This window comes from Anomaloglossus baeobatrachus, chromosome 6 (genome assembly GCF_048569485.1).
Source record: "Anomaloglossus baeobatrachus isolate aAnoBae1 chromosome 6, aAnoBae1.hap1, whole genome shotgun sequence".
NCBI classification, from domain to species: domain Eukaryota; kingdom Metazoa; phylum Chordata; class Amphibia; order Anura; family Aromobatidae; genus Anomaloglossus; species Anomaloglossus baeobatrachus.
The window spans coordinates 191,939,485-191,964,362 of NC_134358.1; the positions used below are offsets into that span (position 1 = coordinate 191,939,485).

General features: G+C 40.5%; 1 protein-coding gene across 1 annotated transcript in view; it reads right to left on the reverse strand.

Moving 5' to 3' along the window:
* The window catches only part of LOC142243062 (cadherin-19-like), a 409,385-nt gene extending 387,929 nt beyond the window's left edge, over positions 1 to 21,456 (reverse strand). Inside the window, exon 1 of the mRNA XM_075314605.1 lies at positions 21,329 to 21,456. The gene's annotated coding sequence lies outside the window, so the exon portion shown is untranslated. The remainder of the gene's footprint in view (positions 1 to 21,328) is intronic.
* Between the last annotated feature and the right edge of the window lie 3,422 nt (positions 21,457 to 24,878).

Below are 24,878 nucleotides of genomic sequence, written 5' to 3' on the forward strand. Positions count from 1 at the left end.
TGTGGTACCAATATTCAAAAAAGGGTGCAAAAGGGAACCTGGAAACTATAGGCCGGTAAGCTTAACATCTGTTGTGGGTAAAATGTTTGAAGGGTTTTTAAGGGATACTATTATGGAATGTCTCAATGTTAATAACTGTTTAACTCCATATCAACATGGATTTATGAAGGATCGCTCCTGTCAAACTAACCTGATCAGCTTCTATGAGGATGTAAGCTCTCACATGGACCGAGGAGAATCATTGGATGTCATTTATCTCGACTTCGGTAAAGCATTTGACACTGTCCCACATAAAAGACTGCTAAGTAAAATGAGAAAGCTTGGGCTCGGGGAAAATGTGTGTAGATGGGTAGGTAGCTGGCTTAGTGGTAGAAAACAAAGAGTGGTTATTAATGGTGCATACTCAGATTGGGCCAGGGTTACTAGTGGGGTGCCACAGGGGTCTGTATTGGGCCCCCTACTATTTAATATATTTATTAATGATCTGGTGGATGGTTTACAGAGTAAAATATCAGTATTTGCAGATGATACAAAACTATGTAAGGTAGTTAACACAAAGGAAGACAGTTTGCAACTACAGATGGATTTGAGTAAATTGGAGAATTGGGCTGAAAAATGGCAAATGAGGTTTAACACAGATAAGTGTAAGGTTATGCACATGGGAAGGAGAAACAGATGCTACGATTACTTACTAAATGGGAAACTGCTGGGGAAATCAGACATGGAAAAAGACTTAGGCATCTTAGTGAATAAGAATCTAAATTGGAGTGCCCAGTGTCAGGCAGCAGCCACCAAAGCAAATAGGGTGATGGGATGCATTAGAAGAGGTCTGGGGGCACGAGATGAAAACATCATTCTCCCTCTGTACAAATCACTAGTCAGACCACACTTGGAGTATTGTGTGCAATTTTGGGCGCCGGTGCTGAAGAAAGACATTACTGAACTTGAAAGGGTTCAGAGGCGGGCTACTAAAATAATAAATGGAATGGGTGCATTACAATACACGGAAAGGTTATCAAAATTAGGTCTATTTACTCTAGAAAAGAGAAGACTTAGGGGAGACCTAATAAATATGTACAAATATATCAGAGGGCCATATAGAGATCTCTCCCATGATCTGTTTGTACCAAGGACTATGACAAGAACAAGGGGGCATTCTTTTCGATTGGAGGAAAGAAAATTCCTACATCAGCATAGAAGAGGGTTCTTCACGGTAAGAGCAGTGAGGCTCTGGAACTCTCTTTCTGAGGAAGTGGTGATGGCCAACTCACTGAATGAATTTAAGAGAGGAATGGATGCATTTCTTGTTAGCAAAAGTATAGAAGGTTATAAATAGCATAATCTTACAGGTAGATAGAAGAGCGACCTAGATTATTAGAGGAATGGGGGGGCTGCAATACCAAGACAGGTTATTAAACTTGGGGTTAGTTAGTTAGGAAAAACAAAGGCTTAGGGGGATCTAATCACAATGTATAAATATATGAGGGGACAGTACAGAGACCTTTCCAAAGATCTCTTTACACCTAGGCCTGCGACTGGAACACGGGGGCATCCGCTACGTCTTGAGGAAAGAATGTTTATTCATAATCACAGATGAGGATTCTTTACTGTACGAGCAGTGAGACTATGGAGCTCTCTGCCGTATGATGTTGTAATGAGGGATTCACTAGTAAAATTTAAGCAGAGCCTGAACGCATTTCTTGAAAAATATAATATTACCAGTTATGTATATTAGATTTTATGACAGGGTGTTGATCCAGGGAACTAGTCTGATTGCCATATGTGGAGTCAGGAAGGAATTTTTTTCCCCATTGGAGCTTATTTGACACATTGGGGTGTTTTTGCCTTCCTCTGGATCAACATGTTAGGCTACGGGTTGAACTAGATAGACTTAGAGTCTCCCTTCAACCTTAAAGACTATGAAACTATGAAACTACACAATTTTTGGAAAAAAGGGAGACTCCGCTTGGAGTAACCCTTGCTTGCTGTGTTTTTAAAAGAAGCCAAGATGAACAGAGCTGGGATCAGGAAAGACTTTGCTACCTACTCCGGTGTCATCCTGTTGACGGTTAATTATGGCGTATTTTTGAATGTGCTTGATGCAAATCTAGCTGTGAAGTGTACAACTAGGGCACAAGTGCTGCCACTGAATGGGTGGGTGTGTGTGGGGCACAATTTTTGGAAAAAAGTGAGACTCCGCTTGGAGTAACCCTTGCTTGCTGTGTTTTTAAAAGAAGCCAAGATGAACAGAGCTGGGATCAGGAAAGACTTTGCTACCTACTCCGGTGTCATCCTGGGGACGGTTAATTATGGCGTATTTTTGAATGTGCTTGATGCAAATCTAGCTGTGAAGTGTACAACTAGGGCACAAGTGCTGCCACTGAATGGGTGGGTGTGTGTGGGGCACAATTTTTGGAAAAAAGGGAGACTCCGCTTGGAGTAACCCTTGCTTGCTGTGTTTTTAAAAGAAGCCAAGATGAACAGAGCTGGGATCAGGAAAGACTTTGCTACCTACCCCGGTGTCATCCTGGGGACGGATAAGAATGGCGTATTTTTGAATGTGCTTGATGCAAATCTAGCTGTGAAGTGTACAACTGGGGCACAACTGCTGCCACTGAAGGGGTGGGTGTGTGTGGGGCCCAATTTTTGGAAAAAAGGGAGACTCCGCTTGGAGTCACCTTGCGGTGTTTTACATGACTTTAGAAGGGCGTGCCATGCCTATATCTGTGTGTCCTCCTCTTTTTCCTTGTCCAGCTCTTTTGTTTTCGCATGAGTATATGTCCTTGTCACTTTCCCATGTGTTTGTGTTGTGTTGTGAGTTGTTTGCCACCTTTTGGACACCTTTGAGGGTGTTTTCTAGGTGTTTTTCTGTGTTTGTGATTGCCTGCCATTGTTTCCTATTGGCTCGAGTTCGGTTCGTCGAACATTCGACAAGCCGAACTCGAACGGGACCTCCGTTCGGCGAACCGACCTCGAGCCGAACCGGGACCGGTTCGCTCATCTCTACTGGTCACATGGCTATGACGTCATGCTAGGTCCTGTCATTGGATCTCTCCGGTACACGGTGCACGTTTGTGTATCTCCGTGTACCGGCGTCATGCTCTGGCACATGGTCGACTCCCCGTTCTGCTTCCCCGTTCCGTTATTCACCGGCTGCCACAGCCGGTCAATAACGGAGATCACCATTGCTATAGCAACGCGCCTGTCAGCGGTGACGTCACCGCTAACAGCCAGCAGCTTCTGGTCACTCACGGAGTGAAAAAATTGCACGGGGAACAGCAGCGTCTTTCTTTCATGCAGCGCTGCTGATGTAGCAGAGCTGCATGAGTTGAAGGAGAAAGAAGACAGAAGAGCAGGATCGTGGAGGGATAAGAGGGAGTAATAAACATGGAGTCTCTAAGTGTGTCTGTGTATTTATTTCTATTAAAGTATTTTTTCTCTGTGTGGTGTCTTTTTTTTAACCCTTTATTGGAGATTCTTAATGGCTCCGTCAAACTTGCCTGACATTAAGAATCTCTGACTTAATACTAGCTAGTAAAATAAAACTAGTATTAATTCATTATTACCCAGTGAGCCACCAGCATCAGGGCAGCTGGAAGAGTTGGATATGTGACTCCCTGGACCCCAGGGGTCACAGTACACTAACAACACACCCCCCCCTCCCCCGGCCAGGTACACCAGTCAAACAAAATCCTTGTTGCCTCCCTCCAGGGTCTGATGTCCACACCAGGTGGGGCGGAGTCAGGCGGTTGGCCCGACCCACCGAGGAGTACACAGGCCTGGAGGCGAGAAAAAGTCACTGGTTGAAGGGAGAGTTGAAGTTGAGAGGTGGAAGTGAGAGGAGCAAAGACTGTATGTGTCTGGGTTGGAGCCCAGGCACGATCAGCTAGGTCGGCAGATGGTGGTGGCCGTCTGCAGGAGTTGGTGGAGGTCAGCGGAACCGTAGGACCGGGGTCGGGCGGTGGCCCGCTGGTACCGAACCTGGGAGCAGATTGAAGCCAAGCACCAAGGCAGGGTACTCAGACCCCGACTAGGCTAGGAGCCACCGTAAAGGTCAAATTCTCTAATTGCGGTCTGGACCTCAGGGGTTCATTCCCAACCAAGTCCCATCAGAAGGCAACAACCCAACCCGTTCGGATAAGAGCCACCGCCAAGGGCCAGAGATCCAAGAGCCAGCGCCTGCGGGCAAAACGGGCTCTCCCGATACGTACACGCCGGGGAGCGGACTACACGTGGGAAGCCATAGGAGTCAAACACATATACAGGTGCAGGAAACAACAGCCACCATCAACCTGTCTGGGGAGAGTGAGAACACCGCAGCCAGCTGCGGGCCCCGTCCATCCAGCCATTTGGTTTACCAGAGACTCTGTCTATCTGTGTCTGAGTGAGTACAACAGTGACATCCGGCACCGCGCTGCACCGCAACGTTGCACCCGCGCCCACGCTGCCTCCCCGCATCCGGCACCTGCATCTATACCTTCCCTCCCCAACCAGGGCCCCGGGACCAACAACCCCTACCCACGGAGGTGCTAACACCTCAGCTGCTCTCCGCCATCGCTCCCGGGAACCTCCGTCACGAGCAGCGGTGGTGCCAAACCATCACAACAATCCCATGGGTGGCGTCACAACCGACATCCCACCACAAACCTCCCCTTTTCACTCGTGGGCGAGAAGGCGCTGCTCGAGCCCCCGGGTACGGCCCCGTGCTTGAGCCGCCGAGGAGCGACAGCACCGGACCCGAGCACCAGCGAACCCCCAGATGAGCGGCGTTCCCAACCCCTACGCCCACGACAGATACAGCGCCAGATGATGGCGCTTCTATGAAAGCGCCATTTTTTAGGGCGGCTGCGGATTGCAATTAGCAGCAGAGGGGCCCAGAAAGCTCGGGCTAACCTGTGCTGCGGATTCCAATCCCCAGCTGCCTAGTTGTACCTGGCTGGACACAAAAATGGGGCAAAGCCCACGTCATTTGTTTTTAACTATTTCATGAAATTCGTGAAATATTTAAAAAAATGGGCTTCCCTATATTTTTGGTTCCCAGCCAGGTACAAATAGGCAGCTGGGGGTTGGGGGCAGCCCATAGGTGCCTGCTGTACCTGGCTAGCATACCAAAATATGGCAAAGCCTACGTCATTTTTTTGGTGGGCAAAAAATTCCTGCATACAGTCCTGGATGGAGTATGTTGAGCCTTGTAGTTCTGCAGCTGCTGTCTGCTCTCCTCCATACAGACAGACAGCAGCTGCAGAACTACAAGGCTCAGCATACTACATCCAGGACTGTATGCAGGAGTTTTTTGCCCCCAAATTATGTGGCCTTTGCCATGTTTTTGTATGCTAGCCAGGTACAGCAGGCAGCTACGGGCTCCCCCAACCCCCAGCTGCCTATTTGTACCCGACTGGGAGCCAAAAATATAGGGAAGCCCTTTTTTTTATTAATTATTTCATGAATTTCAAGAAATAGTTTAAAAAAAAAATGACGTGGGCTCAGCATACTACATCCAGGACTGTATGCAGGAGTTTTTTGCCCCCAAATTATGTGGCCTTTGCCATGTTTTTGTATGCTAGCCAGGTACAGCAGGCAGCTACGGGCTCCCCCAACCCCCAGCTGCCTATTTGTACCCGACTGGGAGCCAAAAATATAGGGAAGCCCTTTTTTTTATTAATTATTTCATGAATTTCAAGAAATAGTTTAAAAAAAAAATGACGTGGGCTTCGCCCAAATTTTGTGTCCAGCCAGGTACAACTAGGCAGCTAGGGATTGGAATATGCAGCTCAGGGTGCCCAAGCTTTCTGGGCACCCATGCTGCGAATTGCAGTCCGCAGCCAACCCAGAAAATGGCGCTTTCATAGAAGCGCCATCTTCTGGCGCTGTATCCAACTCTTCCAGCTGCCCTGAAGCCGGGTGGCTCGCTGGGTAATAATGGGGTTAGGGCTAGCTGTATATTATCAACTGGCCCTAAGCCCGAAATTCATGGTGTCACGCCAATTTTAGACATGGCCACCATGAATTTCTAGTACCGATAAAAAGAACCACACACACAGAAAAATATTTTTAAAATAAATAAAACACAACACAATTAGTGTCTTCATCTTTATTGAAATAAAGAACCCCCCTCCGCAGTAATCCTGGGTCAAGGGTCCCGCGCCGTCCAATCCGGATCCAATATCATCTGATCAGTTTGCTGGAAGGCAAGGCGATCAGATGATGTGTCAGGTTCAAGGGCCTGAATCACATGACACAGCAGCTGATTGTATAAACGGCTTTTATACAATCAGCTGATTTATCAGTGCAAAAACAAAAAGCAAACTACACACTTCAGTACAGACTCCTGTCCGACAGCATCAGCTGATAGTTTAGCCGGCCGTGCGGTATAAAGCCGGCCACACCGCTCGACTTATAGTGTCAGCTGATTCTGTCAGGTGACCGCATCAGCTGATCATCGCCAGGTCTGAGAAAGAGAGAGAGAAAGAAGAGAGAGAGAGAAAGAAGAGCGAGAGAGAAAGAAAGAAGAGAGCGAAAGAGAGAAAAAAGAGAGCGAAAGAGAGAAAGAAGAGAGAGAGAAAGAGATAAAGAAGAGAGAGAAAGAGATAAAAAATAGAGAGAGAAAGAGAGAGAAAGAGAGAAAAAAGAGAGAGAAAAAGAGAGAAGGAAGAGAGAGAAAGAGAGAAAAAGAGAGAGAGAAAGAAGAGAGAGAAAGAGAGAAAAAGAGAGAGAGAAAGAAGAGAGAGAGAGAAAGAAGAGAAAGAAGAGAGAGAAAGGAGAGAAAGAAAGGAGAGAGAGAAAGGAGAGAGAGAAAGGAGAGAGAGAGAGAGAGAGAAAGAAAGGAGAGAGGGAGAGAGAGAAAGACAGCGAGAGAGTTCACAGCTGATGTCCGGCTCCTCCCCTCAGTGCATAATTAAATTATAATTATAAATATATTATAAATATATTATAAATATAATTTAAAATGGAAAAAAAAAAAATTTAAACTGGGACTAGAGCTCGACTAGAACAACCTAATACTTCTTAGGTGAGCCCTCTATCCACTCAGCTACTGACACTATTGATAAAAATAAAGTCTGCAATGCTGAAGTCTCTGCTGATCGTGCGATTCACTTCATTGCTACATGGAGCTGATGGAGCACTCGTGTTCTGAAGCAGAGCTGACAGTGTCGTGTGGATTACGTCGGACCTGGAGGGGTATTGGAGGATTTTAATAAAATGCTGAAACAGGGTGTTTTTTTGTCTTTTATTCCAAATAAAAGATTTTTCGCTGTGTGAGTTTATTTACTTTCACTTTATAAATAGATAATAATTATAATTAAAAAAAGTTACTTACCAAGACTAGAAATCACAACCTCATGCTTCTTAGGCGAGTGCTCTATCCACTAGTCTACTGCTTCTAATGATAAAGATAGGCGGATTTGGTAATCTTGACTTCTGCATTGCTGAAGTCTCTGCTGACCACGCAATTCACTTCATTGCTACGTGGAGCTGATAACTAAGAGCACTCGTGTTCAGTAGCAGAGCTGACCGTGTCGTGTGGATTACGTCAGACCTGGAGGGGTATTTGTGGGTTAATAAAGGGGTGAAAGAGGGTGATTTTTTGTCTTTTATTCTAAATAAAGGATTTTTCGGTGTGTGTGTTTCTTTACTTTCACTTTAAGTTTAATCATGGAAGGTATCTCGGGGAGACGCCTGGCATGATTAAACTCATTATTTCCCCGATAACACCACACCAGGGCAATTCGGGATGAGCTGGGTGAGTCCCCCAGGACAGTCGCATCTAATAGATGCAGCTATTCCAGGCGGCTGCTGGGTGATATTGTTAGGGTGGTGGGCTCCCGATAATGTGGTGTGCTCCATCCTGACAATACCAGCCTCCAGCCGTGTGGCTTTATCCTGGCTGCTATCAAATATGGGAAAAAACGCATTTTTTTTATTATTATTTATTTATTTTACTGCACGATATAGACCCGCCCGCCGGCGGCTGTTATTGGTTGCAGTGACAAAGCTTTCACTCAGCTTTGGGACGTGTCTGACTGTAACCAATCATAGGCGCCGGTGGGTGGGGAAAGCATGGAATAACTAATTGACTAATGAAGCGGCAGCCATTTTCTAAAGAGGAAAAGACACCGCAGATTTGTGACAGACGTGGAGCTAGGGACGCAGGACGCATGCAGACAGCAACATGTGCACATAGCCTTACTGTGAAAGGCCACGTTTATGGTGATCAAACTGTTCTCGAACCTAACTCGAACTGTCGAGCTTTTAGCAAAAAGCTCGACATCGATCTCGAGCACCCCCCAAAATCACTCGAACATGAAATTGGCAAACCTCGAACCTCGAACATCGCTCAACTCTACTGTCAATAGCTCCCTCCTATCTCTGATCGACCCAACATGATTGCAGTTGCATTATGCCGAAGGTCTCCATGAGGACCATGAGGCCAAATACTGGCTGCAGGGTCACCCAGGTGCAGTGACCTGCAAGGTCCTGTTTTGAGCAGGACCTGACATGCCACCTACCTGTGTTCTATTCATTGATCCAATACCCTGCAATGTTAAAGTATTAAAATGTTATTTAAATCACAAAATAAACAACAAAAGAAATTTAAAAAAATATTATACCAGTAAATAAATATTTTTTACAGTATGTAACAACAAAAATGAACAAATAAACTACACACATTTGGCATCAGCTCGTTTCTAGAAAACACCCATTGAGTCAAAATCATTGCTACAGCTGTAGATAAATTCCAATAGGGGTGTAATTTCAAAATGGAGACACTGGAGGAGGAATACTGCTGTTCTGGCACTTAAGGGCCTCACATATGGAGTCCACAAACTATTCTAAGAAAATCTGTGCTTCAAGAGTCAAATAGCGCTCCTTCCCTTTTGTCTCACAAATCAGTACTGCACATCCACATTTGGGGTATTGCCATATTCATCAGAAATTATGTAACAAATTTTGATCCCATTTTACCCATTTCCCTATGTGAGCTAATGTAATGTCTGGGGCTAAAACTACATTTTTTGCCAAAAAAATATTTTTTCTTCACCATCCAATGGTATAATAAAAGCAAAATCTGTACTGTAACTTGGTACGTCATAACTTGTGAGCTTTGTACTGTTTTTTTCCACCAAATATGGGATATTGGCATTTACAGTAGAAATGTCAAGATTCCTCTTTCAGTGTGTCTAACATTCCACAAGTGGTGAAAAATGTTTTTTTTATTTGTTTTTAAGTGATTTCTGCAAAAAGTCACACCTATAACTGCTTATGTCAATGTTTCAGCTCTTTTAGACAGAACCTTTGTCAAGGCAAAGGATCTAGTACAACAAAGCAAATAAACAAAATTAGTCTCTTAAAGGAAAAAATAATCATAAAAAATAATAAAAGGAAAACAAAGTATAAACAGCAAGAGCGTGCAAGAAATTTGCATAGAAGCCATGTAGGACTATTAAACAAAGGAATATGAACGCATGACGGGTAACATGTGATATAATGGGAAGAGCAGGTCATGGCTGACTTAAAGCAGAGTAAATAACTTGAAAAACATCATCTTGGGACGTATAAGCACATAATTATGTAAAGGAGACACTAAGAGCTTATAAGCATAATATATATTGGAGGACACAGGTAATGTCATACAATGGAAAATCACAATAAATGAATGCAGCACCCGAGGACAATACACATACCCTTTAGTGGACTATAGCAGGGTTTGCAGAAATGAGTTGCAGAGAGTATTATGGCATCATAGATGATAGCACTTGCCTATAGGGAATTGAGAGGCAGTGGTAATAGGAAGAGATTCATATAATAGCTGTGCAAATGCATAGAAGCAACATACCAGTGCTGCTTGAGACAGGGGGTAAACTGTGGGTGAATGATGTGCTGGCGCCTAAAGGGAAATACAGTGAGAATGGGTTAAAACTCCCATTAAGCCTGGGAGTGATAGCTGGACGGCTAGAAATACAAGATTCCTCCTTTCAGTGTGTCTAAGATTCCACAAGTGACTGCAGCAGTAATGGAATTAGGGCATGCTGAGCTGTCAGTTTGGTGCATGACAGCTCAGTCATCCAATCTGATTCTGACAGGTGTTGGTTTATGATGGTATTCTCTGTTGCCGTTGCTCAGCTACTTATTTGAGTAATTTCTCCCAGAACTCTGCAGTCGTAGCATTCTGTTTAAGTGGTGCTTTTGGCCTCCATTTCTGTACTCTGTTTGTACTGATAATTCATGCCAAACATTAGATCTTCTCTGACCTTTCGCTTGTCTTGACCCTTTACCCTGATCCGCTATCCTCCTGGAATTCTGGTTCCAGATCATGACCTGACTATGCCTCTGTTTACTCCCTGTACCACTATGAGCTCTCCTCGTATCTGACCCTAGAACAGTCCTGCCTCTTGTTTGTGAGTAAGTGACTAGCATCACAAGAATTTGCTCAAAAGTTTCACTTTCTCCTGTTACCTTTGTGAAAATGATAACATTGGGACTAAAGCAACATTTGCATTGGAAAAAAGGTGCTCTATTTCTTTTTATATTTTTCATCAAATGAAAAGTTGCTCCAGGAACTTGTTATGAGCACTTCTAGCCAATCATCATTCTAATCACCAACAGGCTGTTAAGGGCTTTTTAAACACAGCAGTCATCTCCCCAACTAATGCCTCCTGATGAAACAGGGAGAAACGTGTGTTAGTGCCAAGGGTAAACACAAAATCCTCCAATCCAGGTATGTACAGTGGGTATGGAAAGTTTTCAGACCCTTTTAGATTCACTCTTTGTTTCATTGCAGCCATTTGGTAAATTCAAAAAAGTTCATTTTTTTCTCATTAATGTACACTCTGCACCCCATCTTGACAAAAAAACAGAAATGTAGAAATGTTTGCAAATTTATTAAACAAGAAAAACTGAAATATCACATGGTTTTAAGTATTGAGTATGGAGCTCAGCCATAGTAATCTTGGGGTTCTTCTTTATCTCTCTCACCAAGGCTATTCTCCCACAATTGCTCAGTTTGGTTTGACGGCCAGGTTTAGGAGGAAAGGTGGTCCCAAAGTCTTCCATTTAAGGAATTTGTAACCTAGGCCAGATCTGAGCCTTGCTACAATTCTGTCTCTGAGCTCCTTGGGGAGTTCCTTTGATCTCATGATTCTCATTTGGTCTGACATGCAATGTGAGCTGTGAGGTCTTATATAGACAGGTGTGTGCCTTTCCAAATCAAGTCCTATCAGTTTATTTAAGCACTGCTGGTCCCCAGTGAAGGAGTAGAACCATCTCAAGGAGGATCACATGGAAATGGACAGCATGTGACTTAAATATGAGTGTCTGAGCAAAGAGTCTGAATACTTATGACCACGTGCCAATTCAGTTTTTCTTGTTTAAAAAATCTGCAAAATTTTCTACATTTCGATTTTTTTTCTGTCAAGATGGGGTGTACAGTGTACCTATAATGAGAAAAAAAAATAACTTTTTTTGAATTTACAATATAACTGCAATGAAACAAAGAGTGAAAAATTTAAAGGTGTCAGAATACTTTCCATACCAACTGTATATATTATATTTTATTTGGCTGTCAAATGTTCTCTAGCTTTGTCTAGTTTTGAGTACCCTATACCTGTGATAATGCACTTTAGCTACTAGGCAGACATGTATTTTTTGGCTCATTAGCTACTTGTCCAGATATTTTGGGAGTGTATTCTACCTGTGGTGTCCCTCTAAGTAAACTAAACACTAGCTTTTGGTTTAGTTTACACAGTTGTTTGTATTGTAATTGTTATTTTTTCTACATTTTTTAAGATCAATAAATATTATGATAAAATGGGCAATGACTATTCATTTTGGTGGCTTTTATTGCACAGCCTATTTTTTTATGTATTAGGATTTTTTTTAGAAGCAAAATCAGCAGAGTTGGGCTTAATACTACCCTCCTTCTTTGCATTGTTTGAAGAATCAAGAAAATGCTTTTTTTTATTAAGGTGCTGTTATTGCAAAATATCTCATATCAATCAATAAACAGTCACGCTGAGTGACTATACAGTTAAAGCACTTCCCTATATTTCACTTAAATCTTTGGATAAGTGTTAACAATCTGAGGCAAGCCGTAGATATAGGAACTACATTACCTTAATACTTGAATAATAATACCATTCTATCAATATCTAAGGATTTCACAATAACCTGTAAGCTCTTTACTCTACATTAAATTTTTAGAATACCACTGCAGTGTGAAGTGTAGACTACTTTCATGATTATAGTCATAAGGAAGTTCAGAAATAGTAAAAAAAGAAAAACCCCTGAGTTTGGGCTTTTAATTATTGGGGTGGCTCAATCTTCTCTGTGCAGAGTAAATGTCGGCTTTAGCCACACCTTTGACACTGATTGACAATCGGCTTAGCATTTCACAGGATAAAGTATCCCTTGTCCTGGTTCCAATACTGTAATAATGTCCTCATCCTGTAATAATATATGCCCAACCTGCCCCCTTCCTGTAAAAATGTCCTCTGTCTTATAATATTATCCCCATAATGTAATAATTTCCCCCCTTCTAGACCTAATCCTTTAATAATAACTAGGGATGATCGAATACTTCAAATATTCGGCTATGCCCATATTCGATAAATAGGTCGCTGCTATTCGACTATTTCCGAATATTCGATACGCAATGTAAGTCTATGGGAAACCCGAATAGTTGCCAAATAGCAACTATTCGGGCTTCCCATAGACTTACATTGCGCATCGAATATTCGCATAGTGGCGACCTATTCGCCGAATATTCGCAAAGCCGAATATCGATGAATATTTGTGATATTCGATCATCCCTAATAATAACATCTGTCCTGGCCCCCCTTAAATAAATAATGTCCCCCATTTTAGACCCTTTCCTATAATAATATTCCCCATCCTGACACTCTCCTCAAACACATGTATCCCTACAAAAAATAAATGATTACCTATCCTCACTCCCACATTGAGTACTATCCACTCCTTTCACTATAGTTTGCGCAGGGAAGCAGGCAGCACATGGCAGTGAAGTCATGCGCCATCCACAATGAGCACACTGACATCAGCTGCTGGCCTCTGATAAGCCACTGGCCATTACAGGTACTGAGATGCAGGATGGTGGTGGCTCTCTACACCGCCAGACATTATAGCTGTATGTGTGTCCAAGGATGCACATAGAACTGAAAACAATGTTGGCATCTCTACACCCCTGCCTGGTATCTACATACTGTTCAATCTTGCAGTATGGTAGACCTTCCATACTCAGTTTAGACAGCTTTATCCTACAGCTGAAGAACATTGTTTCACTTAACTATATGCAGCTCCACCTTGCTGTTTGTCACTTTTCCTTTTATACGTCTCTCATCTATATAATATCCCATTCTGCAAAAAATATCTCTCCTCTTCTATATACAGTTGTATGCCACAGAACATCACTCCTCTCATCTATATATAGTCTCAGCCTGCAGTATATCACTCCTCTCTTTTATGTATAGTCGCATCCTACAAGTACATCTCTAGTCTCACCTGTATGCAGCCTCATCCTGCAATATATCATTCTTCTCATGCATATACAGCTTTACCCTGCAGTATATCAATCCTTTCATCCACATATAGATCCATTCTGCAGTCCACACTCCTTTGTACAGCCCTATCCTTCAGTACATCATGTGACGGGGTGTGTGACATGGCACGCAGAGATGATGGACTAATGAACAATCAAACAAATTTTATTGTGTCACTTTGACAGTATTTCAAACGGCATTTATATAATTTTTCAAAGTCTATAACACAGCAACAGGAACAAATCTATGGCCACTTTTTGGTAATCCATCGCCAATTAAATTAAAATATTGGTCCTCAACAAGCTCCAAAATCCAGTGACATAGGCTAGGTGAGTAACAATAGTACAGGGCAGATGGTCCCTAGTCTCTAATAATCCAAGTACTGTAATAGCACCAGGATCTGGCAGCAGCAGCAAATACTAGCCCTTTCAAGACACAACACCAAAAACAATAACTAAATGTTCATTTTCCTTTTTTGCCTCCCTGTTTGGGATGAGACCTTCTATGTGGGCAGAGGTGTTCACAACACACCCCCTTAATCATAAGATATATTCAATTCACAGCAAGGAAGAAAATTATTGAAGTTCAGATTCTTGACAGTCTATATAGTTGTGTATCAGGGAAGCCCCCTACAGAGACGGACAAAGACATACACCCCTATCAGATTTAGAATAGGAAATACTGATTGCATTATGGTCCATGTATGCTGCCTGGGGGTGACATTGCAACACATTATAGATCTCATTAATATACTGCCCCATCTTGAATAACATCATCTTTTTTTCTAAATGTATCCCAATCCACTAATATATATATATATATATATATACTGTGTTTTTCCAAAAATAGGACACTGTCTTATATTTTTTTTGCCCTCCAAAAAAGCACTGGGGCTTATTTTTGGAGGAGGTCTTATTCTTGGAGAAACACGGTTGGGAGTAAGTTTACCCCCCCAAAAAAGCAGACCCCCCACTTCCCAATAGACTCATACTCACCAGACCAGGACGTCTGCGTGGCTCCCAGGTCCTCCCTGTGATCTCCAGTCAGTGCTGCACGCCGTCCTCCCCTGCTGCTGGCTGACACACAAACACACACACACACACAGCAGATCGCAGATATACACAGCCGATCATACACAGCAGATCGCAGGCACACACAGCAGATCACAGCCACACACAGCCGATCACAGATACACACATCCGATCACAGATACACACAGCCGATCACAGATACACACATCCGATCGCAGGCACACACTCAGCAGATCGCAGATATACACATCAGATCACACACAGCAGATCGCAGGCACACACAGCCATCACAGATACACACAGCCGATCGCAGGCACACACAGCCGATCACAGATACACACATCCGATCGCAGGCACACACAGCCGATCACAGATACACAAATCCAATCGCAGGCACACACAGCCGATCACAGATACACACATCCGATCACAGGCACACACAGCCGATCACAGATACACACAGCCGAACGCAGACACACACAGGCGATCGCAGAAAAACACAGCCGATTGCAGACACACACACAGCCGATTGCAGACACAAACAGTAGATCACACACACACAGACACACACACACACACATCACATCACATCACATCCAGCACTTATGGCAGCAGGGAATGAGAGCAAGTCACGTGTCCGGCCGCAGATCCTGTTGGACGCGCTGCACCGCACTGCCTCTCAGGATTTTCCCGGCGAGAAGAGATCGGTGTCCCTGGATGAGGTGTGTGTGTATGCGATCCGATGTGTGTGCGTTCCGATGTGTGTGTGTGTATGATTTGATGTTTGCGTATGATCCGATGTTTGTGTGTGTGATTTGATGTTTGCGTGTGATCCGATGTTGGTGTGTGCGATCTGATTATGTGTGCGATCTGACTGTGTGGGCGATCCGATGCTTGTGTGTGAGATCTGGTGTGTCTGTAAGATCTGATTGTGTGTGTGTGTGTGTGTGAGCTGATGAGTGCGGGTGTGTGATCACTACAGGTCCTGCCTCTCAGTGTCGGGTGAGTGTAATTGCCGGGTGCCGCTGTCTATAATGAAGTGTCCTGCAGTATCTGTATCTTTTTTAGCTGCATGGACACTTCATTATTGATCCGTGACTAGGGCTTATTTTCAGGGGAGGGCTTATATTTAAGCCTTTCTCCGAAAATGCTGAAAATCCCTGCTAGGGCTTATTTTTCGGGGAGGTCTTATTTTTGGAAATACACGGTAGTCCAATCCTGCTGTACCTCATACCTCTCTTCTATATACTGCCCCATCCAACTTTATAACACACCTACCAATTTGGCCATGTTCAATAAGGGGTGCACTCACTTTTGTTTGCAGTGGTTTTGATATTAATGGCTGCATGTTGAGTTACACCCCATTTTTACTCTGTTATACAAGCTGTACACTGACTACTTTATATTGTGTCAAAGTATCATATCTTCAGTGTTGTCTCACAAAAAGATATAATAAAATATTTCAAAAATCTGAGGGGTGTACTCACTGTAGTCATATACTGAATATGAAAATATAATATATATATATATATATATATATACTAGCCGGGATAGCAACTGTCTCTGTCTTTCTCTTTCCCCATCTGTCTCTTTCACCGTCTGTCTCTTTCTCCATCTGTCTCTTTCCCCATCTGTCCCTTTCCCCGTCTGTCTTTCTGTCTCTTCCTTTCTTTGTCTGTCTCTAGCTCTTTGTTTTTTTCCCCATTTCCCCATCTGTCTCTTTCCAGGTCTGTCTCTTTCCCAGGTCTGTCTCTTTCCCCATCTGTCTCCCTGTCTCTTTTTCTGTCTCTTTCACTGTCTGTCTTTGTCCATTTCTTGTCTGTGTCTTTTCCTGTCTGTCTCTTTCCCTATCTGCCTGTCTCTATTTCTCTGTCTCTTTCCTTGTCTGTCTCTTTCCCCATATATCTTTGTCTTTCTCCCTGTCTCTGTCCCTGCCTGCCTGTCTCTTTCCCCATCTGTCTCTTTCCCCATCTGTTTGTCTCTTCTCCCGTCTGTTTCTTTCCCCATCTGTCTCTTTCCCCGTCTGTCTCTGTCTGTCTCTTTTCCCGTCTATCTATCTCTCTGTCTGTCTCTATCTCTATGTCTTTTTCCCTGTCTGTCTCTGACGCTCTCTCTCTCTGTCTGTCTGTCTCTCTCTCTCTATCTGTCTTCCCACCAACATCATATTACCTCACACATAAGCTTCTTATACTAACAATGTCCTTTGTTCCTATAGCAACCACTCACAGTTCTTATTAATAACCTGTAGTTCCAAGCTCCATTCACTTTAATGGAGACAGCTTTTTGGAGAGTAACTGTAAAGTGTGGGGTTCAATTTTCCTGCTAAAACATAGTCTATGACGTTCCCTGGATCACATGAGGCGTCTGTGCAAAATGTCGTAATTGTAAATGTGACGGTGCAGATTCCTTTAGTAGACATACATACATACATAAACACATACATGCATACACACATACATACATACGCACACTCAGCTTTATATATTAGATAAATATATATATATATATATATATACATATCTGTATACATAATTTCCTTATTCTGTCTGTCCGTCTGTCTGTCTTGCTCCAAAATTGTGTCACCGTGACAGTGTCACCGTGACAGTGTCGTTAGCGTGACAACTGTTGGATTGGCCGCTGGGCTCGGCCTGGCCGCGCCACCCCCCCCACGGATTGCATCGGTCAACAATACAGCGCATGTTGCACAAGGAGAAGCTGTATGGGAGAGTGATGCGAAAGAAGCCGTTTCTGCAAGCACACCACAAACAGAGTCGCCCGAGGTATGCAAAAGCACATTTGGACAAGCCAGTTACATTTTGGAAGAAGGTCCTGTGGACTGATGAAACAAAGGTTGAGTTGTTTGGTCATACAAAAAGGCGTTATGCATGGAGGCAAAAAACCATGGGATTCCAAGAAAAGCACTTGCTACCCACAGTAAAATTTGGTGGAGGTTCCATCATGCTTTGGGGCTGTGTGGCCAATGCCAGCACCGGGAATCTTGTTAAAGTTGAGGGTCGCATGGATTCAACTCAGTATCAGCAGATTCTTGACAATAATGTGCAAGAATCAGTGACGAAGTTGAAGTTACGCAGGGGATGGATATTTCAGCAAGACAATGATCCAAAACACCGATCCAAATCTACTTAGGCATTCATGCAGAGGAACAATTGCAATGTTCTGGAATGGCCATCCCAGTCCCCAGACCTGAATATCATTGAAAATCTGTGGGATGATTTGAAGCCTGCTGTCCATGCTCGGCAACCATCAAACTTAACTGAACTTGGATTGTTTTGTAAACAGGAATGGTCAAATATACCTTCATCCAGGATCCAGGAACTCATTAAAAGCCACAGGAAGCGACTAGAGGCTGTTATTTTTGCAAAAGGAGGATCTAAAAAATATTAATGTTACTTTTATGTTGAGGTGCCCATACTTTTCCACCGGTCAAATTTTTTTTAAATGTGGATTGCACATTTTCTGTTAGTACAATAAACCTCATTTTAATCCATAAATATTATTCAGTCCATCAGTTATTAGATATATGAAACTGAAATAGCTGTTGCAAAAACCCAAATTGTTATAAAGAAAAAAGGTTAAGATTAATAGGGGTACCCAAACTTTTTCATATGACTATACCTTAGGCCAGCATTCACAGGATGTAAGGGTTAGCACATCTGTGCTGACGTAGCCTCAGTTGAATTTGAAGAGCTAGTGCTACTCTTACAGCAAAGTGAACTGAAGTTCTGCTTTTATTACAGTACTTAAAACATCAGTAACAAATAAGGACAAGAAATATATTCACATTTTACTTATTTGAGTTTCAACATGAATAGTAACTGCATAAATTTATAGAAATAACAATGAGGAAAATGTTCATACATCTATAATTTGCCTTTGTATTCAATTTATTCCCTGTTTCTTGTGATTCCAGAAGAATAAATCTATCTTCCTTAGATTCAGTAATTTGGAATTGGAATTTATTAACCTAAATCCCAAATCTAGAGTTCTTCTTTGTGTCTTCTATTTCTTATATTTTAAAATTTGCTCTCTGAATATTTCTCAATTTCAAATCCATTGTCTTGCTCTTTGTATCCTTAGATTGTCCTCTTATTCTTAATATTTTGTGTTCAATTCCTTGTATTCAGCTTTTCTGACAGCTCCTGATTCCTGTTTCTGCTCCTAGTATCCATTCAGATCCTAGCACTGTTTTACTAGTTATAATCCCTGGATAATTCCACAGATTGTCTTTTATTTATGCCCATAATACTAAACTGGTTAATGTTTGCAAAGTTTAGCCAGTTTTGGCTTGCTATGACAGGTAGTAATTCACAGAATATGGCTCAGTGCAACTTTGACTGAAACTAAACTGTAATTACTATATGACTGGGTTGACTTGGAGCATTTCCAAACCTGCATTTCAAATATAAATGTATAAGTAGTAAACTGAGTGCCCAAAGCTTTCTGATGATGATTGTGAGCAAATGCTTGCCTGCCTGGTCCAATCCCACAGAGAAGTAACCACAAGCTTCTGAAAAATGTATTACTGCTTGATGGACAGCTGGCCACAATTCACTGTTTTGCAGGATGTTAGTACTAGATTGCAATATTAAATTCAATCCACAGTAAAATGTCGTAGAATGGAAACAGGAGCATCAGAAATAGGCCAAGGAGGTTCAATGTGGTCTGATCTACTATATCAAGTTTTCTTTTACATAATTTATAAGCCAATGTACGCATTTGACTTACCTAAGATAGATATGTCACAAGGGTGCACAGTTATAAACTTTGCGAAGGATGTATGAATCAAGCCGCATACAATGTTATCCTGGGAAAACAGTTGCTTCCTTCTGCTTAGGTAATGTTCCCCAAGTCAGAGGACAATGAGCCATGCCACACAGCTAGGTCAATCAATGTGTGGATGAAGGACCACCACATCAAAATTCTGTCATGGCTGACCCAATCTCCAGACCAGAACCCAATTGAAAACCTCTGGAATGTAATCAAGAGGAAGATGGATAGTCACAAGCCATCAAACAAAGAAGAACTGCTTAAATACATTTTTGCACCAGGAGTGGCATAAGGTCATCCAAAAGCAGTGTGAAAGACTAGTGGTCACATGCCAAGATGCATGAAAGCTGTGATTAAAAATCATGGTTATTCCACAGAATATTGATTTCTGATCTCTTCCTGAGTTAAAACATTATTAGTATTGTTGTTTCTAAATGATTTCTTTGTATTATCTGAGGTCTGAAAGCAATGCATTTTTTTGTTATTTTGACCATTTCTCATATATATATATATATATATATATATATATATATATATATATATATATACACACACGGTATATATAAATAAATGTGTATATATAAATACATATATATATATATATATATCGATAGATAGATATATCTATATATAGATATATATATATATATATATATATATATATATATATATATATATATATATATACACGTATATACGTATCTATTCTTCAACCTTGTAAACTCAGCTCCAACAAAGTATATTCTGTAGTTCTGTTATGAAATTCTCAGGATCAATATTTATAGTGATGATTTACAAATGGTAAAAAAAATAAATGTCAATGCATACATTTCTAAGCATGGTGATGTTACAGCAAAAGTCAAGGTGGTTTGAACATTTTTGTTTACAGATTTTCATCATTTCCACAACTTTTTCTTCTTGGTGTTGCAATTCCATTGCAGAGGAGTGGATAGATACAGTAGATAGATAGATAGATAGATAGATAGAGAGGCAGTACTTCCAAAAAAAACTTGAAAAAGTTTCAATACAACCAAAACATTTCCACTGGGCTATTAAACGTTCCACAAAATTTGCAAGCTTTTTGGAAGTGTTATCTCTGTTTTTTTACTTTTATCTATTGTAATATTTGGAGAAATGCTTTAGGGTCATTGCACCCAATTTTTGTAATCACAATTGTGGGGTTGTTCCCATTTTTATTGATATATAGATGGATAGATAGATGAGCTTGATGAGATAGATAGATAGATAAATGATAGATAGATAGAGAGATGGATAGATAGATAGAAAGATAGATAGATAGGTAGATAGATAGATGGATAGATAGATAGATAGATAGATAGATAGACAGATAAATCAGTATGAATGGGCACTAATATTTTTAATATTAATTAGAACATTTCAAACATCTTGTATGCACTCGGAAACCCATTGAACCACTTTCTCTCATCGAGAATGACTAATTTACAGCAAAGCTACAATATAATGAACCAATGGTTAAAGATTGACATAGCTTCTTTTAGCAACAATCAACTCATATAGGAGGAAAAAAAGTCCACTTGATGTCCTTTTATATATTTGTTTATAAACCCTTGTATATAATCTACCGGAAGGGTATTTAGGAAAATTGTAACCAAACCTCAACTGTCGTTCAAAGTATTTTTCAGTAATCAGTTTTGTGATTGTTTTACTTAGATTTGCTTTTATTAAAAAAATAAATACAATCCATATGAAATACAATGAAATAAAATTGTGTAAATAACATTTTAGTGAAATTCAACATTTTAGAAGTTGTCTATATGAAACACACTGTGCTGTGGCTTTCATACAAGTAATGTATAGAAGTCACATACATGTAAGGATTTCAGATCCTCAGTTATAACACTAATTTGTGTTTACTAGTCACTTGCAAAAAAGTAAAAATATGTTTTCAAGAAATTCGAAGCATTGCATACTTACACACTTTAGTCTTGTATCAGTTTGGTAAAAGTCCACATCATCCATCCTGTTTCCAGTTGAAAGCTCTTATGTTCTGTTTTACAAAACTCCCAGTATTTTACTGCCTGCTATTTTGGGTGTACTGGGTGGTAAACACGGAACACAAGGACTTTTGTATATGGCATAATGAGACTTCTCTGATGTGCATTCAGCTCATTAGATTAAAATGCAGAAAGCTTCAGCAAGCAAAGTTCAAGCTCAAGAAGAAGACTACCCTTGTAAGTTATGCATCTTGTACAAGTGTAATTTGTAACCTAAATGACACTGTCCTCTGTTTGACTCTGTCACAAAGCTATTTGTCTAGTTTTGTAGCCTCCCTATAGAAAATGTTGTGCGTGTAAATATTACCAGAATGAAGTTCCATGGCGGAAAATGTACTATTTTTTTTATTTTAATTTTTAAATCTGTACATCAGGAAATACAGTGTGGTAGCGGTAAAACAGGTTTTTTTGCCCAGCTCACCTGTGCAATGGAAGCCAGTAATCCTGGGCTGTGCACGGAGAAGGGTTTGGAGAGCCAGTCCATGTGCATAGAAAGTGGTTGAAGGATTTCACCAGCACAAAACTCCAGGCGTATTGTACTTTAAAATAAAAACTTCTTTATTTTCTTATCATTAAAAAGTCCATGCTACAATGGTAAGCCCATGTCAGAGAGGACGCGTTTCGAACATCCAGTTCTTATTCAGTCTCTAAACCATCTAGTCACAGAACTGTTTAAAAAGGGCTGAACCAAACATGTGATCAAATGCAAGGAGAGAGCAAGACAATACAAAAACATTAACCCATTAGTGTGAATCAATCCATATAGTGCCATAAACACTTATATACATACATAGTATCAAAGCAAGATTAATATGCAAACATCAATTCATTTCTTTTATTTAAACCCTTAGGGAATCTTGTACCCATTAAAAACATCCATTTTATTTCCCTCTGAAAAATAATATCTTTCAAATCTCCACCTCTTCTAGGTAGTTTAATTTTTTCAATGGCATTGACTTTCATGCCTTTCAAATCACCTGCATGTGTGTCACGGAAATGTTGAGACACTCCTGATAATTTTCTCGTGGTAGCATTATTCACATCATAGATGTGTTCAGATATCCTTTTTCTGAGGGAACGACAAGTGCTGCCTATATATTGTAACTGACAAATGGTGCAAGATATCAAATAAACCACATGGTCTGAACTGCAGTTTATAAGTGACATTATTTTATACGTTTTTTTATCCGTAAATGAAGAAAAATCCTTTACATTTAACATATAACCACATAATCCACAAGATCTATGGCCGCATTTAAATGAACCTGTGCTAGGTAACCAATTACCGGCATTTTTTTCCTCTTTGTTGAAACTGCACCTGTTCATATGATCACTAGGTGATAACATAGATCCCAATGTAATGTTCCTTTTTGAAACAAATTTAACTCCATTTTTTAAAATCTGGTATAATGTATCATCCGTAGTCAAGATGGGCAAATATTTTTTCACAATTTTAATTACATCATAATAGTTTTTACTGTATGTTGTTGAAAAGACAAATGACAAATTTTTTTGGGGATTATCTTTGATTTTGTTCATATCCAAATACTGTGACCTACTCGCTTTATTTGCCTTGGTTTTGGCTTTTTGGAGGTTTTTCATTTTATAGCCTCTTGCTAAAAACCTTTTTTCAATAATGTTACATTCCACCTCAAAACCACTTTGGGTGTTGCAACACCTCCTAGCACGGACATATTCACCTGTAGGGATGTTATCTATGACATGCCTTGGATGGCAACTTCCCGCATGTAACAGCGAATTACCTGATATAGGTTTTCTATAAAGGCTGCAATTAATTTCTCCATTATCACTCTTCCCATGAAATTGTATATCCAAAAAATTAATTTTTGATACATCATGAAAAAAAGTGAAAAAAAGATTATGGGCATTGTTATTGATGTAAAATATAAAATCCTCAATTTTTTTATTTGGATTTTGCCATACAATAAGTACATCATCTATAAATCTCAGATATAATGCTATATCTGAGAAAAAAGGATTACATTGGTTGAAAATATATTGTTCTTCCCACCAAAACATAAATATGCCCGCTAATGAAGGGGAAAATCGTGCGCCCATTGAACATCCCTGCAACTGAACATATCCCTTGCTTAGAAAGGTAAAATAATTATTTTTAAGTAAAAATTCAGTCACATCCACCAAATAATTTTGTAGTTCAAGCGAGTAGTCAGAATATTTGTTGAGCAAATCTCTCAAGGCCAAAATGGCAAGAGAATGTGGTATGGATGTATACAGTGATTGCACATCACAAGTTAGCCAACTGTAGTTATCCTGCCATTTCATCTGAGAGATAATATTCAACACATGTTTACTATCCAATACATAGCCAGGAGACATTTTAGGAAGGAATTGGAGGTGATTGTCCAACCACTCTGCCAGATGTTCAGTATAAGAATCGATACCTGAAACAATTGGTCTCATTTTTGGGGGAAATTGATTTTTATGTGACTTGGGTAAGGCATGTAATAATGGTATTAAACAATAAGAGGGATTAAGATAATCTCTCAATTTTTCATCCATTAAACCCAAATGTACGCCTTCCTCCAAAATTTTCTCCAAAGATTTTTTTATATCTGCAGAGGGGTCATGATTGACTCTCCTGTAGGTATCGCAATCTTGTAACATGGTCAATACCTCCCTCTCATAAAGTCCTGTGTCTAAAACCACGACTGCCCCCCCCTTGTCAGAATTTTTTATTACGATGTTCAAGTTTTTTTGCAAGGAAATAATCGCATCTTTCTCAGTTTTAGACAAATTTTGAACCATAGGTTCTTGTAAATGAGAAAGAGCAGTTAATTCTTTTTCTACTATATTCTGAAAGTCAGTCATCTGATCACACCTTGAGGGGATTGGATAAAAACTTGGATTAGGAACATTAAATTGGGAAGCCGCACAATGTGAATTAGATCTGATACCACTATCACTTGATAAATCATGCAAATTCTGTAAAGCCATTTGTTCTTTAAATGACATTGGAAAAAAATATGTGTCGGCTGATGCATTTGAAACATTAGGAACATTAGAACCATTTTTATCTTGAAAAAAGTGTTTTTTTACTGTTAATTTTCGAATAAACTTATTAACATCTAATATTGTTTTAAAAAGATCAAACCTCTTATTGGGAACAAAATTTAAACCCCTTTTCAAAATACTTATTGCACTATTATTTAAAATGCATGGCGACATATTTATAACAGAAAAATTATTATCATCAATATTTATTTCCTTTTCCCCCTCGTGTAATGATTGTGTTGATACACGTGACTTTCTATGTTTCCGGCCGCTCCTCCTTGTTTTTTTCGATTTCTCTGGAAAAACGGCTGATTTTTCAAGTTTTTTGACACACTTGATGAAGTAGATGGAGTGTCAAAATTATTATCTGACGTGTCTGTATTATAATCTGTAGAGTCCACATCAGTCGTCTCAAAATCTGTAGAGGAAAAATTTAC